The sequence below is a fragment of the Rutidosis leptorrhynchoides genome, chromosome 5, assembly GCF_046630445.1.
Source record: "Rutidosis leptorrhynchoides isolate AG116_Rl617_1_P2 chromosome 5, CSIRO_AGI_Rlap_v1, whole genome shotgun sequence".
NCBI lineage: Eukaryota > Viridiplantae > Streptophyta > Magnoliopsida > Asterales > Asteraceae > Rutidosis > Rutidosis leptorrhynchoides.
Window position 1 is genome coordinate 5008327 of NC_092337.1, and position 17407 is coordinate 5025733.

The window sequence follows — 17407 nt, forward strand, 5'->3', positions numbered from 1 at the left end:
ATTATGATAATTGTTATTACTCCAAATATTTAGAAGTATCATTATCATTAATCAAATTTTATCATCAAACAAAGTAAGAGTATTATTATTAATATTATCATTAGTATTATTATAAGTATTACTAAAAACATAATTTTTACCATTTTAGTATTTTTATCAAAATTATGATTTTGATAATTATCAATATGAAAATAATACAAATTATTATTATTTTCGTAAGTATTAGTATTAGTATCTTTTTACAAACAATAGAATTGTTAATGTTAACATAAGTATTATTATTATTATTATTATTATTATTATTATTATTATTATTATTATTATTATTATTATTATTATTACGAGTATTATTATCATGAAATTACTAAAATCAATATCATAAATATCATTAACACTAAAATTAATATTTTTACAAGTATTATTATCAAAATCATTATTATTATCATTAATAGAGTTATTATTAACATAAGTATATTATTAATGTTATTATCATCATTTTTACTAATATTAACCTAGTATAATTTGAACTACCGTTTTGATAAACAAATGAAATATATATATATATATATATATATATATATATATATATATATATATATATATATATATATATATATATATATATATATATATATATATATATAACATATATAACATAACACAATATTTTATTATATAAAAGGAATATATGAAATATAAATATATTATTAATATAAAAATAATATCATTAATAAGTTATATATATAAACTTATTCGACTACGATTGTGTGTATTAATATATATACACAAATGATATAGGTTCGTGAATCCGAGGCCAACCCTGCATTGTTCAATGTTGTCATATGTATTTTTTTTACTACAAAATACAGTATTGTGAGTTTCATTTGCTCCCTTTTTACATATATTTTTGGGACTGAGAATACATGCGCTGATTTTATTAATGTTTTACGAAATAGACACAAGTGATCAAAAACTACATTCTATGGTTGGATTATGAATATTGAATATCACCCCCTTTTAGCTTGGTAACCTAATGATTAGGAAACGGGTATGACCCCTAATCGACGCGAATCCTAAAGATAGATCTATGGACCTCGAAAAGTCTCATCCGGGGTACGGATGCTTTAGTACTTCGAGATTATTATTATTATACAGACGATAGGTTCTGTTTGGGGATATTCTATGCATTAAAGTTAAGTCGGTTATCAAGCGTTCACCATATGAATGAAATTTAATTCGCGGGTTCCGCGTGTTATTATGTACTCGGGTTACGTGTACAATTAAATATCTGAAATCTTGTGGTCTATTAAAATGATGGAAATGAATGTTTACGATAAACTAATGAACTCACCAACCTTTTGGTTGACACTTGAAAGCATGTTTATTCTCAGGTATTAAAGAAATCTTCCGCTGTGCATTTGCTCATTTTAAAGATATTACTTGGAGTCATTCATGGCATATTTCAAAAGACGTTGCATTAGAGTCGTTGAGTTCATCAAGATTATTATTAAGTCAATTATAGTTGGACATATTATGAAATGGTATGCATGCCGTCAACTTTCGATGTAATGAAAGTTTGTCTTTTAAAAACGAATGCAATGTTTGTAAAATGTATTATATAGAGGTCAAATACCTCGCGATGTAACCAAATGTAATGTATTCGTCCAGATGGATTATGATGGGTCGTTAAAAACGATGACCTCCCAAAGGGATCTCAACCAGTCTCGTATTACCGATAAACCTATTAAAACGATTAGCATATTCACGGTTGAAATTAGACCTAAACCGATCTTCCTCTCTACGAACTTCTTTCATATCCCCAAATAACACGTACTCCCCATCATTCGTTGACATATACTCCAACAACCAATCCCATAACCTAGCTTTATCATTAGATCGTCACGGACCATATATATTAACCATGTAAAAGATATTTGACTAATTCACCTATTTACCTTTTACTATCACGAAATTATCGTCGCACCAAATATGATCCTTTATGAAATAATTTGGGTCCCAAATAGAAATTATCTCACCCGAAAAGTCACGAGATAAGCTACACGCATAATCAAATGAATAATTACCCCACATTGATTTAATTCGAATAAGCTCTAATTTAGACATCTTTGATTCTTGGACCCCCTAGAAAATGAATATTGTGAGCGAAGCATATCTCCGTTATCCAAGTACGTTTCCTAATTCTTTTGCACCCCTGAATGTTGATTGATAAAAACTTCATTAATCAATCATAATTACTCCCACTTTGCCAATTAAATGAGAATATAATTTCTCATTTAATCTGCCTTTCACACCATTTCATTAAATAAATTCATCATTCCCGAATTCTAAATTGAACCTTGGAAATGAATGAGGAGAATTCTTCTTCACTTTGGATTGAAAGGAGCTCAACTTCTCTGTAGTTTTAACCTCCTGTTCCAATATAGGGGTGTCATCTATAAACTCTTCCTTTTCCACTTGCGCATTTTCTTTATCATCCAAATCGTCAAACTTATCCTCTATATCAGAGTTGACCATCAGTACTTATAACACCCCGCCAAATTCCCATATGACGACGTGTTAATCATAGGTTCCACAGTTAACAGTTACACCCTATATATGAGACGTTTCAAAGCAAACGCATTTAATTTTATTAAAAAGTTGACTTTTAAAAACATAAGTCAATAAATTCAAAATAAGTAACACTATTCATGTGATCGTAACCACAAGCCAATAATATTAAACATATACAAAAGTTTTAAATGCAAAAGTAATAATTGTCTTTATTAAAATATGCTGACTCCTCGGCCAGTCCATAACATCAAACACAACAGAAGCAAATACCTCTTAAGGACCTGATAATACAAACACGCAAAAACAGGTCAACAATAATGTTGGTGAATCTACAGGTTTTACAATTTAACAGTATATGAAAAATAGTATCAAAAAATAGTTTAATTCCATTGACCACAAGATTTTAATACACACAACTGGAAGTTGTAAAATGTTACATAATCCATGAGCACCTGAATACTAACAATGACTAGGTATAGAAACCGCTACACTCCCTTTACCCCATAAAATATGTTATACACTTGTTCTAATGTATTTAATGTTCAAAATAAATGCACCACGGTTAATATTGTTTGGGTGAGGTTTGTCTAACCTAACGGATCCGTCCATCTAAATTGTGCTTACCCGAAGGTAATAAAAGTATTCAAGCTAGGGGCTTTTTGGACAAAACTCAATATGTATAATAAGTACTCGTGTCAATCATAAAAAAAATTTATAAAAATGTAAGTAATAAGCGTGCATTCTCATCCCAAAAATAGTAAGTAAAAATGGGACTGTAGACTTACCTTTGGATATCTCTTGAACAACAGTAAACAAATAACTTGTATAGTTTATATCCGAGTAAAGCAACCTAAGTATACGTATAAAGGTTGGTAATTATTTATGTCTTATAATATAGTGGTTTCATAGATTAGGTTGTCTTATTGCTCGACTCGACTCATTTCAAAGTAAAAGTAAACTAATTCATGCAAGTCAAACAAAGTCAACCCAAGTCAAACCAAAAGTCAAACTTGGTCAAAGTGGTCAACTAAAGTCAACATCTGTAGGTTCATGTCAAATGTTGGTAAACATGTCAAACCTAAGTCAACTAACATGTTTCAGATCATAATTAGTCAATTACGCGATCACAGTTTATCGTCTAGCATAACGTTCATGCATAAGTTGCAAACAATGCACAATATCACATAGCACATAAAACATGGTAGTATGAAAAGCTCCAGATATTAACTAGACATATAAACGTTTCCAAAAAGCAATACAAGGGTCTCATACGATGCATATAAGTCAGGTTTCAAAATGGACGCATTTATGGTTCACTAAATCAGTTTCTGACTGCGCACCAATCTCGTTTTGGTTATAACCGGAGCTAGGGACGCGCAAATCAAGTCAGGTTAGCGGATATGGTTCAAGGACAAATCAAATTACCACCTCTCCAAAATTCAGCCATTTTTGTTTAGCCAACTAATACAGTTAATTCAATCAAGTTGGACGCTCTGTTTCAGTTCAAATCAGAAGTCACCAAAACTATGGCCTTAGTGTGCACAATAGATCAGTTTTCACGACTTGACATAAACTAGAAATAAGTCACGTAACATACAAAGTTCAATAATCTAGAAGGCCAAGGTCTTAAAATGTCCACAACTCTTGCTATAAGACTAAGGGTGCATACGTTACAGATTTGGACTGAATTCAGGTTATCGTTTTGATTAGCATATTACTCAAGTTTCACAAATCCAAATAATGCAAGGCATAGATGAAAAGTTAACTACAACATATGAATTTTCTAGAAATGCAAAGACTGAAATCATCAACTCATGGTAAATGAATTAAAAAGTCAATTTCAAGATAATGATCAAATCAGTTTTTCATGTTCATTCAATTAAGCATACCGGAAGTTATACAAATCCAAATCACATGAAATCCTAGTCTAACTTGAGTGCTTTTAAATTCTATACACATTTATGATCAATATATAATTCAATTCCATGCACATTTTTTCCAGAATTCGAAATATTCACAGATTCATCAACAAAACTTCATTTAATCGTACCTTACGCATACGGTAACAAAAATACGCAAATCCAAAGCCTAAAATTATTATTTTTTCTAGAGGATTTCAAATATGTAATAATATTTAACATTCAATAGAGTTAAGTTTCTGTATTCATGCAAAACAAATTCGTGATTAACCCTAATCACAACAATTCAACAAATCGACGCTAGCAATTAACAATAACGCAAATGGATAGAGAATTCTACCATATATCACCAAATTGGTTACACCAATGCGTAGCTAACATTGTGAATTGCAAAACTCGTGTAGAATGTTTAATCTAAAAATCAAAATTTGATGGTGTTATGTGGGTGTGTGTGATCGACGACAAGAGAGGGAGGGAGGAGAGTCGATTGAATTAGGGTTGTGAGGGATTTCATGTGGTTTAGGTTTAAATAGTCTATTTATAGGAAGGCCTAATGTCACTAATTAACAAACAAGTCCCTCAAATAAGCTCAAAATTAAAATATAAGGGGTAAAAGGGTAGGGGTCGGCTGAATGGGACCCACATTGTAGTGACCCGAACTTTTCCATGTTTATATATATTAATTGAGATTGATATTTACATGATTAAATATTTCCAACATGTTAAGCAATCAAACTTGTTAAGACTTGATTAATTGAAATATGTTTCATATAGACAATTGACCACCCAAGTTGACCGGTGATTCACGAACGTTAAAACTTGTAAAAACTATATGATGACATATATATGGATATATATATAGTTAACATGATATTATGATAAGTAAACATATCATTAAGTATATTAACAATTAACTACATATGTAAAAACAAGACTACTAACTTAATGATTTTTAAACGAGACATATATGTAACGATTATCGTTGTAAAGACATTTAATGTATATATATATATATATATATATATATATATATATATATATATATATCATATTAAGGGATATTCATACATGATAATATCATGATAATATAATAATTTAAAATCTCATTTGATATTATAAACATTGGGTTAACAACATTTAACAAGATCGTTAACCTAAAGGTTTCAAAACAACACTTACATGTAACGACTAACGATGACTTAACGACTCAGTTAAAATGTATATACATGTATGTTTTAATATGTATTTATACACTTTTGAAAGACTTCAATACACTTATCAAAATACTTCTACTTAACAAAAATGCTTACAATTACATCCTCGTTCAGTTTCATCAACAATTCTACTCGTATGCACCTGTATTCGTACTCGTACAATACACAGCTTTTAGATGTATGTACTATTGGTATATACACTCCAATGATCAGCTCTTAGCAGCCCATGTGAGTCACATAACACATGTAGGAACCATCATTTGGCAACTAGCATGAAATATCTCATAAAATTACAAAAATATGAGTAATCATTCATGACTTATTTACATGAAAACAAAATTACATATCCTTTATATCTAATCCATACACCAACGACCAAAAACACCTACAAACACTTTCATTCTTCAATTTTCTTCATCTAATTGATCTCTCTCAAGTTCTATCTTCAAGTTCTAAGTGTTCTTCATGTATTCTATAAGTTCTAGTTACATAAAATCAAGAATACTTTCAAGTTTGCTAGCTCACTTCCAATCTTGTAAGGTGATCATCCAACCTCAAGAAATCTTTGTTTCTTACAGTAGGTTATCATTCTAATACAAGGTAATAATCATATTCAAACTTTGGTTTAATTTCTATAACTATAACAATCTTATTTCAAGTGATGATCTTACTTGAACTTGTTTTTGTGTCATGATTCTGCTTCAAGAACTTCGAGCCATCCAAGGATCCGTTGAAGCTAGATCCATTTTTCACTTTTTCAGTAGGTTTATCCAAGGAACTTAAGGTAGTAATGATGTTCATAACATCATTCGATTCATACATATAAAGCTATCTTATTCGAAGGTTTAAACTTGTAATCACTAGAACATAGTTTAGTTAATTCTAAACTTGTTCGCAAACAAAAGTTAATCCTTCTAACTTGACTTTTAAAATCAACTAAAAACATGTTCTATATCTATATGATATGCTAACTTAATGATTTAAAACCTGGAAACACGAAAAACACCGTAAAACCGGATTTACGCCGTCGTAGTAACACCGCGGGCTGTTTTGGGTTAGTTAATTAAAAACTATGATAAACTTTGATTTAAAAGTTGTTATTCTGAGAAAATGATTTTTATTATGAACATGAAACTATATCCAAAAATTATGGTTAAACTCAAAGTGGAAGTATGTTTTCTAAAATGGTCATCTAGACGTCGTTCTTTCGATTGAAATGACTACCTTTACAAAAATGACTTGTAACTTATTTTTCCGAAAATAAACCTATACTTTTTCTGTTTATATTCATAAAATAGAGTTCAATATGAAACCATAGCAATTTGATTCACTCAAAACGGATTTAAAATGAAGAAGTTATGGGTAAAACAAGATTGGATAATTTTTCTCATTTTAGCTACGTGAAAATTGGTAACAAATCTATTCCAACCATAACTTAATCAACTTGTATTGTATATTATGTAATCTTGAGATACCATAGACACGTATACAATGTTTCGACCTATCATGTCGATACATCTATATATATTTCGGAACAACCATAGACACTCTATATGTGAATGTTGGAGTTAGATATACAGGGTTGAGGTTGATTCCAAAATATATATAGTTTGAGTTGTGATCAATACTGAGATACGTATACACTGGGTCGTGGATTGATTCAAGATAATATTTATCGATTTATTTCTGTACATCTAACTGTGGACAACTAGTTGTAGGTTACTAACGAGGACATCTGACTTAATAAACTTAAAACATCAAAATATATTAAAAGTGTTGTAAATATATTTTGAACATACTTTGATATATATGTATATATTGTTATAGGTTCGTGAATCAACCAGTGGCCAAGTCTTACTTCCCGACGAAGTAAAAAATCTGTGAAAGTGAGTTATAGTCCCACTTTTAAAATCTAATATTTTTGGGATGAGAATACATGCAGGTTTTATAAATGATTTACAAAATAGACACAAGTACGTGAAACTACATTCTATGGTTGAATTATCGAAATCGAATATGCCCCTTTTTATTAAGTCTGGTAATCTAAGAATTAGGGAACAGACACCCTAATTGACGCGAATCCTAAAGATAGATCTATTGGGCCCAACAAGCCCCATCCAAAGTACCGGATGCTTTAGTACTTCGAAATTTATATCATATCCGAAGGGTGTCCCGGAATGATGGGGATATTCTTATATATGCATCTTGTTAATGTCGGTTACCAGGTGTTCACCATATGAATGATTTTTATCTCTATGTATGGGATGTGTATTGAAATATGAAATCTTGTGGTCTATTATTATGATTTGATATATATAGGTTAAACCTATAACTCACCAACATTTTTGTTGACGTTTTAAGCATGTTTATTCTCAGGTGATTATTAAGAGCTTCCGCTGTCGCATACTTAAATAAGGACGAGATTTGAAGTCCATGCTTGTATGATATTGTGTAAAAACTGCATTCAAGAAACTTATTTTGTTGTAACATATTTGTATTGTAAACCATTATGTAATGGTCGTGTGTAAACAGGATATTTTAGATTATCATTATTTGATAATCTACGTAAAGCTTTTTAAAACCTTTATCTATGAAATAAAGGTTATGGTTTGTTTTAAAAATGAATGCAGTCTTTGAAAAACGTCTCATATAGAGGTCAAAACCTCGCAACGAAATCAATTAATATGGAACGTTTTTAATCAATAAGAACGGGACATTTCAGTTGGTATCCGAGCGTTGGTCTTAGAGAACCAGAATTTTACATTAGTGTGTCTTATCGAGTTTGTTAGGATGCATTAGTGAGTCTGGACTTCGACCGTGTTTACTTGAAAAATGATTGCTTAACAAATTTTGTTGGAAACTATATATTTTTAACATGTGAATATTATGTGATATATTAATCTCTTAACGCGTTTGATATTATGTGATAGATGTCTACCTCTAGAACAAGTCCCATTGACTCACCTAATAATAATGAAGAGTCAAATGTAAATTGGAATGATTCGTGGACTGATTCACAAGTTCCCGAAGAGGAACCGGAAGAAGAGTCGGAACCGGAAGAAGAATCGGAACCGGAAGAAGAATCGGAACCGGATGAAGAAATAGAACCAGTGGGGGAAATAATAAAACGGTTAAGTAAAAGAAAATCCTCAACCAACCGACCAAGGTTAATTATGGTCAATGGTGTTTCCGCCAAGGAAGCAAAATATTGGGAGGATTACCAATTCTCCGATGAATCGGATTCCGACGAGAATTCCGATGATGTTATAGAAATTACCCCAACTGAATTTAAAAAGGCAAAAGAAAATAATAAGGGAAAGGGCATAAAAATAGAGAAATCTAATTCCAACCCCGATGAACTTTATATGTATCGTCAACCCCCGAAGTCCTTAAGTTGTAATAATGACCCGGGAACCTCTAAACCACCAGGTTTTTCTAAACCAATGTGAAAAACGACGGCTCGTATTAGGGGAACATCATATATCCCTAGAAACTTGGCAAAATGAACCAAAACCGAAGAAGAAGAAACAAGCGAGTCGGAATAAGATAGTTGTATTCGTGTGGTGTAATATATGTAATATAGTGTGCTTATGCTTTATGATATATGTAAAAATTGCTTGTATTAATAAGTATTTTTTTTATGAATCTAACTCTTGTCTATTTTACAGTATAAAAACACAAAATGGATAGACAACCCAATATTTTAAGAGACCTACCCGGAGACATGATTGATGAAATCTTGTCTAGAGTCGGTCAGAATTCTTCGGCACAACTATTTAAGGCGAGATCAGTTTGTAAGACATTCGAAGAACATTCCAAGAATGCCTTGGTTTATAAAAGGCTTTTGTTCGAAAGATGGGGGATATCACATTGGGAAATCCATAAGTTACGATGTGTTTACTTTGACGCATATATTGCGGGGAACCCAAATGCTATTTTACGCAATGGGTTAAGAAATTATTTTGACTCAATATATCCGAATATTGGACTTCGTGATTTAGAAAAAGAGGCTAACATGCAACATAAAGAAGCATGTTATGCTTACGGATTAGTAATGTTCGCTTCTCACCAAAGTGAGAACAAGAACATCGGGCTACAACTATTAAACAAAACGTTTCCACAAGTGACGGAGTCGGTAATTGGGGTAAGAAATGAGGTTTTTAGATTGTTACTGGACTGTTGGACATTACGTAACCCTCGTCCCTTTGACGACGTTACAACACGCTGTCTTATCAACGGCCATAATGGTTATGTTCCACAAGACCAAGGATGGGAAGTAATCCTAGTAAAACCAGAATGCATGACTTGTTTCTGGACGTATGAATTACGTGTCTTTATTGCCTTTGCTGAACGACTTGTGTACTAGCTAGAATTATCTTCACAACCATCTTGTATCAAATTTATTGTGTGCTATATTTCATGCTATATGTAAAATAAGCGGTATTGTAAGTTTGTAAAATATTGTGTAAAAGTTTGAACGCGAAATATTATTATAATCAGTTTTTCATATAGAATTGTAGTAGTTGAATTGTATATTAGCTACTAAGTATGAACTTAACGGGTAGGTACTACCCGAATTTAAACTTATAAAACGCTAATATGAAGAAAAAGCTTTTATAAATGAGTTCATATTATGCTACGAAATACTATTAACTACTCTTAATATTCTGTATGATTAACTTGTTCCATTTGACTATTTTGAAGGAAATGGCACCGACTACTCGACACACTGTGAATATGAATGAAGAGGAATTCTGTACTTTTCTAGCTTCAAACATAGCCGCAGTACAGGCTGCGCTACATACCAGCAATAACCTTGGATCTAGCAGTACAGAAAATCGTGTAGGATGCACCTACAAAGAATTCACTGCCTGCAAACCTTTGGAATTTGATGGAACCGAAGGACCGATCGGATTGAAACGGTGGACCGAGAAGGTCGAATCGGTGTTTGCCATAAGTAAGTGTACTGAAGAGGACAAAGTGAAGTACGCTACGCATACCTTCACAGGTTCTGCGTTAACATGGTGGAATACCTATCTAGAGCAAGTAGGACAAGGTGATGCGTACGCACTACCGTGGTCAGCATTCAAGCACTTGATGAACGAGAAGTACCGTCCCAGATCCGAGGTCAATAAGCTCAAGACAGAACTTAGAGGGTTACGAACCCAAGGATTTGATATTACCACGTACGAAAGACGATTCACAGAATTGTGCCTATTGTGTCGGGGAGCATTCGAAGATGAGGAAGAGAAGATCGACTTGTTTGTGAAAGGATTACCGGAAAGAATCCAAGAAGATATAAGTTCACACGAGCCCGCCTCCATACAACAGGCATGTAGAATGGCTCACAAACTAGTGAACCAGATTGAAGAAAGAATTAAAGAACAGACTGCTGAAGAGGCCAATGTGAAACAAGTCAAAAGAAAGTGGGAGGAAAATGGTGATAAGAATCACCAATACAACAACAACAGCAATTACAACAATAATCGCAACAATTATCCCAACAATCGCAACATCAATCGCAACTACAACAAACGACCCAACAATAACAACAACAACTACAACAATCATCCCAACAACAATAATAACTGCAACAACAACAACAATCAGAAGCAGCTATGCCAAAGGTGTGAAAAGTATCACTCGGGGTTCTGCACCAAATTTTGCAACAAGTGTAAAAGAAATGGTCATAGCGCGGCGAAGTGTGAGGTCTATGGACCAGGAGTTAATAGAACGAAAGGAACAAATGGTGTCGGAACGAGTAATGGCGGAGCAAGTAGTGTCGGAGCAAGTTATGCCAATGTAGTTTGTTATAAATGTGGAAAACCGGGCCACATTATTAGAAACTGCCCGAACTAGGAGAACACGAATGGACAAGGCCGCAGAAGAGTTTTCAATATTAATGCGGCAGAGGCACAGGAAGACCCGGAGCTTGTTACGGGTACGTTTCTTATTGACAATAAATCTGCTTACGTTTTATTTGATTCGGGTGCTGATAGAAGCTATATGAGTAGAGATTTTTGTGCTAAATTAAGTTGTCCATTGACGCCTTTGGATAGTAAATTTTTACTCGAATTAGCAAATGGTAAATTAATTTCAGCAGATAATATATGTCGGAATCGAGAAATTAAACTGGTTAGCGAAACATTTAAGATTGATTTGATACCAGTAGAGTTAGGGAGTTTTGATGTGATAATCGGTATGGACTGGTTGAAAGAAGTGAAAGCAGAGATCGTTTGTTACAAAAATGCAATTCGCATTATACGAGAAAAAGGAAAACCCTTAATGGTGTACGGAGAAAAGGGCAACACGAAGCTACATCTTATTAGTAATTTGAAGGCACAAAAACTAATAAGAAAAGGTTGCTATGCTGTTCTAGCACACGTCGAGAAAGTACAAACTGAAGAAAAGAGCATCAATGATGTTCCCATTGCAAAAGAATTTCCCGATGTATTTCCGAAAGAATTACCGGGATTACCCCCACATCGATCCGTTGAATTTCAAATAGATCTTGTACCAGGAGCTGCACCAATAGCTCGTGCTCCTTACACAGCGAGATGAAAGAACTGCAAAGCCAATTACAAGAACTTTTAGAGCGTGGTTTCATTCGACCAAGCACATCACCGTGGGGAGCTCCTGTTTTGTTTGTCAAGAAGAAAGATGGTACATTCAGGTTGTGTATCGACTACCGAGAGTTGAACAAACTTACCATCAAGAACCGCTACCCACTACCGAGAATCGACGAATTATTTGATCAACTACAAGGCTCGTCTGTTTATTCAAAGATTGACTTACGTTCCGGGTATCATCAAATGCGGGTGAAAGAAGATGATATTCCAAAGACTGCTTTCAGAACACGTTACGGTCATTACGAGTTTATGGTCATACCGTTTGGTTTAACTAATGCACCAGCTGTGTTCATGGACCTTATGAACCGAGTGTGTGGACCATACCTTGACAAGTTTGTCATTGTTTTCATTGATGACATACTTATTTACTCAAAGAATGACCAAGAACACGGTGAACATTTGAGAAAGGTGTTAGAAGTATTGAGGAAGGAAGAATTGTACGCTAAGTTTTCAAAGTGTGCATTTTGGTTGGAAGAAGTTCAATTCCTCGGTCACATAGTGAACAAAGAAGGTATTAAGGTGGATCCGGCAAAGATAGAAACTGTTGAAAAGTGGGAAACCCCGAAAACTCCGAAACACATACGCCATTTTTTAGGACTAGCTGGTTACTACAGAAGGTTCATCCAAGACTTTTCCAGAATAGCAAAACCCTTGACTGCATTAACGCATAAAGGGAAGAAATTTGAATGGAATGATGAACAAGAGAAAGCGTTTCAGTTATTGAAGAAAAAGCTAACTACGGCACCTATATTATCATTGCCTAAAGGGAATGATGATTTTGTGATTTATTGTGACGCATCAAAGCAAGGTCTCGGTTGTGTATTAATGCAACAAACGAAGGTGATTGCTTATGCGTCTAGACAATTGAAGATTCACGAACAAAATTATACGACGCATGATTTGGAATTAGGCGCGGTTGTTTTTGCATTAAAGACTTGGAGGCACTACTTATATGGGGTCAAAAGTATTATATATACTGACCACAAAAGTCTTCAACACATATTTAATCAAAAACAACTGAATATGAGGCAGCGTAGGTGAATTGAATGATTATGACTTTGAGATTCGTTACTACCCGGGGAAGGCAAATGTGGTAGCCGATGCCTTGAGCAGGAAGGACAGAGAACCCATTCGAGTAAAATCTATGAATATAATGATTCATAATAACCTTACTACTCAAATAAAGGAGGCGCAACAAGGAGTTTTAAAAAAGGGAAATTTAAAGGATGAAATACCCAAAGGATCGGAGAAGCATCTTAATACTCGGGAAGACGGAACCCGTATAGGGCTGAAAGGATTTGGGTACCAAAATTTAGAGATATGAGAGAAATGGTACTTAGAGAAGCTCATAAAACCAGATACTCAATACATCCTGGAACGGGGAAGATGTACAAGGATCTCAAGAAACATTTTTGGTGGCCGGGTATGAAAGCCGATGTTGCTAAATACGTAGGAGAATGTTTGACGTGTTCTAAGGTCAAAGCTGAGCATCAGAAACCATCAGGTCTACTTCAACAACCCGAAATCCCGGAATGGAAATGGGAAAACATTACCATGGATTTCATCACTAAATTGCCAAGGACTGCAAGTGGTTTTGATACTATTTGGGTAATAGTTGATCGTCTCACCAAATCAGCACACTTCCTGCCAATAAGAGAAGATGACAAGATGGAGAAGTTAGCACGACTGTATTTGAAGGAAGTTGTCTCCAGACATGGAATACCAATCTCTATTATCTCTGATAGGGATGGCAGATTTATTTCAAGATTCTGGCAGACATTACATCAAGCATTAGGAACTCGTCTAGACATGAGCACTGCCTATCATCCACAAACTGATGGGCAGAGCGAAAGGACGATACAAACGCTTGAAGATATGCTACGAGCATGTGTTATTGATTTCGGAAACAGTTGGGATCGACATCTACCGTTAGCAGAATTTTCCTACAACAACAGCTACCATTCAAGCATTGAGATGGCGCCGTTTGAAGCACTTTATGGTAGAAAGTGCAAGTCTCCGATTTGTTGGAGTGAAGTGGGGGATAGACAGATTACGGGTCCGGAGATTATACAAGAAACTACCGAGAAGATCATCCAAATTCAACAACGGTTGAAAACCGCCCAAAGTCGACAAAAGAGCTACGCTGACATTAAAAGAAAAGATATAGAATTTGAAATTGGAGAGATGGTCATGCTTAAAGTTGCACCTTGGAAAGGCGTTGTTCAATTTGGTAAACGAGGGAAATTAAATCCAAGGTATATTGGACCATTCAAGATTATTGATCGTGTCGGACCAGTAGCTTACCGACTTGAGTTACCTCAACAACTCGCGGCTGTACATAACACTTTCCACGTCTCGAATTTGAAGAAATGTTTTGCTAAAGAAGATCTCACTATTCCGTTAGATGAAATCCAAATCAACGAAATACTTCAATTCATCGAAGAACCCGTCGAAATAATGGATCGTGAGGTTAAAAGACTTAAGCAAAACAAGATACCAATTGTTAAGGTTCGATGAAATGCTCGTAGAGGACCCGAGTTCACCTGGGAGCATGAAGATCAGATGAAGAAGAAATACCCGCATCTATTTCCAGAAGATTCGTCAACACCTTCAACAGCTTAAAATTTCGGGACGAAATTTATTTAACGGGTAGGTACTGTAGTGACCCGAACTTTTCCATGTTTATATATATTAATTAAGATTGATATTTACATGATTAAATGTTTCCAACATGTTAAGCAATCAAACTTGTTAAGACTTGATTAATTGAAATATGTTTCATATAGACAATTGACCACCCAAGTTGACCGGTGATTCACGAACGTTAAAACTTGTAAAAACTATATGATGACATATATATGGATATATATATAGTTAACATGATACTATGATAAGTAAACATATCATTAAGTATATTAACAATGAACTACATATGTAAAAACAAGACTACTAACTTAATGATTTTTAAACGAGACATATATGTAACGATTATCGTTGTAAAGACATTTAATGTATATATATATCATATTAAGAGATATTCATACATGATAATATCATGATAATATAATAATTTAAAATCTCATTTGATATTATAAACATTGGGTTAACAACATTTAACAAGATCGTTAACCTAAAGGTTTCAAAACAACACTTACATGTAACGACTAACGATGACTTAACGACTCAGTTAAAATGTATATACATGTAGTGTTTTAATATGTATTTATACACTTTTGAAAGACTTCAATACACTTATCAAAATACTCCTACTTAACAAAAATGCTTACAATTACATCCTCGTTCAGTTTCATCAACAATTCTACTCGTATGCACCCGTATTAGTACTCGTACAATACACAGCTTTTAGATGTATGTACTATTGGTATATACACTCCAATGATCAGCTCTTAGCAGCCCATGTGAGTCACCTAACACATGTGAGAACCATCATTTGGCAACTAGCATGAAATATCTCATAAAATTACAAAAATATGAGTAATCATTCACGACTTATTTACATGAAAACAAAATTACATATCCTTTATATCTAATCCATACACCAACGACCAAAAACACCTACAAACACTTTCATTCTTCAATTTTATTCATCTAATTGATCTCTCTCAAGTTCTATCTTCAAGTTCTAAGTGTTCTTCATAAATTCTACAAGTTCTAGTTACATAAAATCAAGAATACTTTCAAGTTTGCTAGCTCACTTCCAATCTTGTAAGGTGATCATCCAACCTCAAGAAATCTTTGTTTATTATAGTAGGTTATCATTCTAATACAAGGTAATAATCATATTCAAACTTTAATTCAATTTCTATAACTATAACAATCTTATTTCGAGTGGAAACCTTACTTGAAATTGTTTTCGTGTCATGATTCTGCTTCAAGAACTTTCAAGCCATCCAAGGATCCTTTGAAGCTAGATCTATTTTTTTCATTTCCAGTAGGTTTATCCAAGGAACTTGAGGTAGTAATGATGTTCATAACATCATTCGATTCATACATATAAAGCTATCTTATTCGAAGGTTTAAACTTGTAATCACTAGAACATAGTTTAGTTAATTCTAAACTTGTTCGCAAACAAAAGTTAATCCTTCTAACTTGACTTTTAAAATCAACTAAACACATGTTCTATATCTATATGATATGCTAACTTAATGATTTAAAACCTGGAAACACGAAAAACACCGTAAAACCGGATTTACGCCGTCGTAGTAACACCGCGGGCTGTTTTGGGTTAGTTAATTAAAAACTATGATAAACTTTGATTTAAAAGTTGTTATTATGAGAAAATGATTTTTATTATGAACATGAAACTATATCCAAAAATTATGGTTAAACTCAAAGTGGAAGTATGTTTTCTAAAATGGTCATCTAGACGTCGTTCTTTCGACTGAAATGACTACCTTTACAAAAACAACTTGTAACTTATTTTTCCGACTATAAACCTATAATTTTTCTGTTTAGATTCATAAAATAGAGTTCAATATGAAACCATAGCAATTTGATTCACTCAAAACGGATTTAAAATGAAGAAGTTATGGGTAAAACAAGATTGGATAATTTTTCTCATTTTAGCTACGTGAAAATTGGTAACAAATCTATTCCAACCATATCTTAATCAACTTGTATTGTATATTATGTAATCTTGAGATACCATAGACACGTATACAATGTTTCGACCTATCATGTCGACACATCTATATATATTTCGGAACAACCATAGACACTCTATATGTGAATGTTGGAGTTAGCTATACAGGGTTGAGGTTGATTCCAAAATATATATAGTTTGAGTTGTGATCAATACTGAGATACGTATACACTGGGTCGTGGATTGATTCAAGATAATATTTATCGATTTATTTCTGTACATCTAACTGTGGACAACTAGTTGTAGGTTACTAACGAGGACAGCTGACTTAATAAACTTAAAACATTAAAATATATTAAAAGTGTTGTAAATATATTTTGAACATACTTTGATATATATGTATATATTGTTATAGGTTCGTGAATCAACCAGTGGCCAAGTCTAACTTTCCGACGAAGTAAAAATATGTG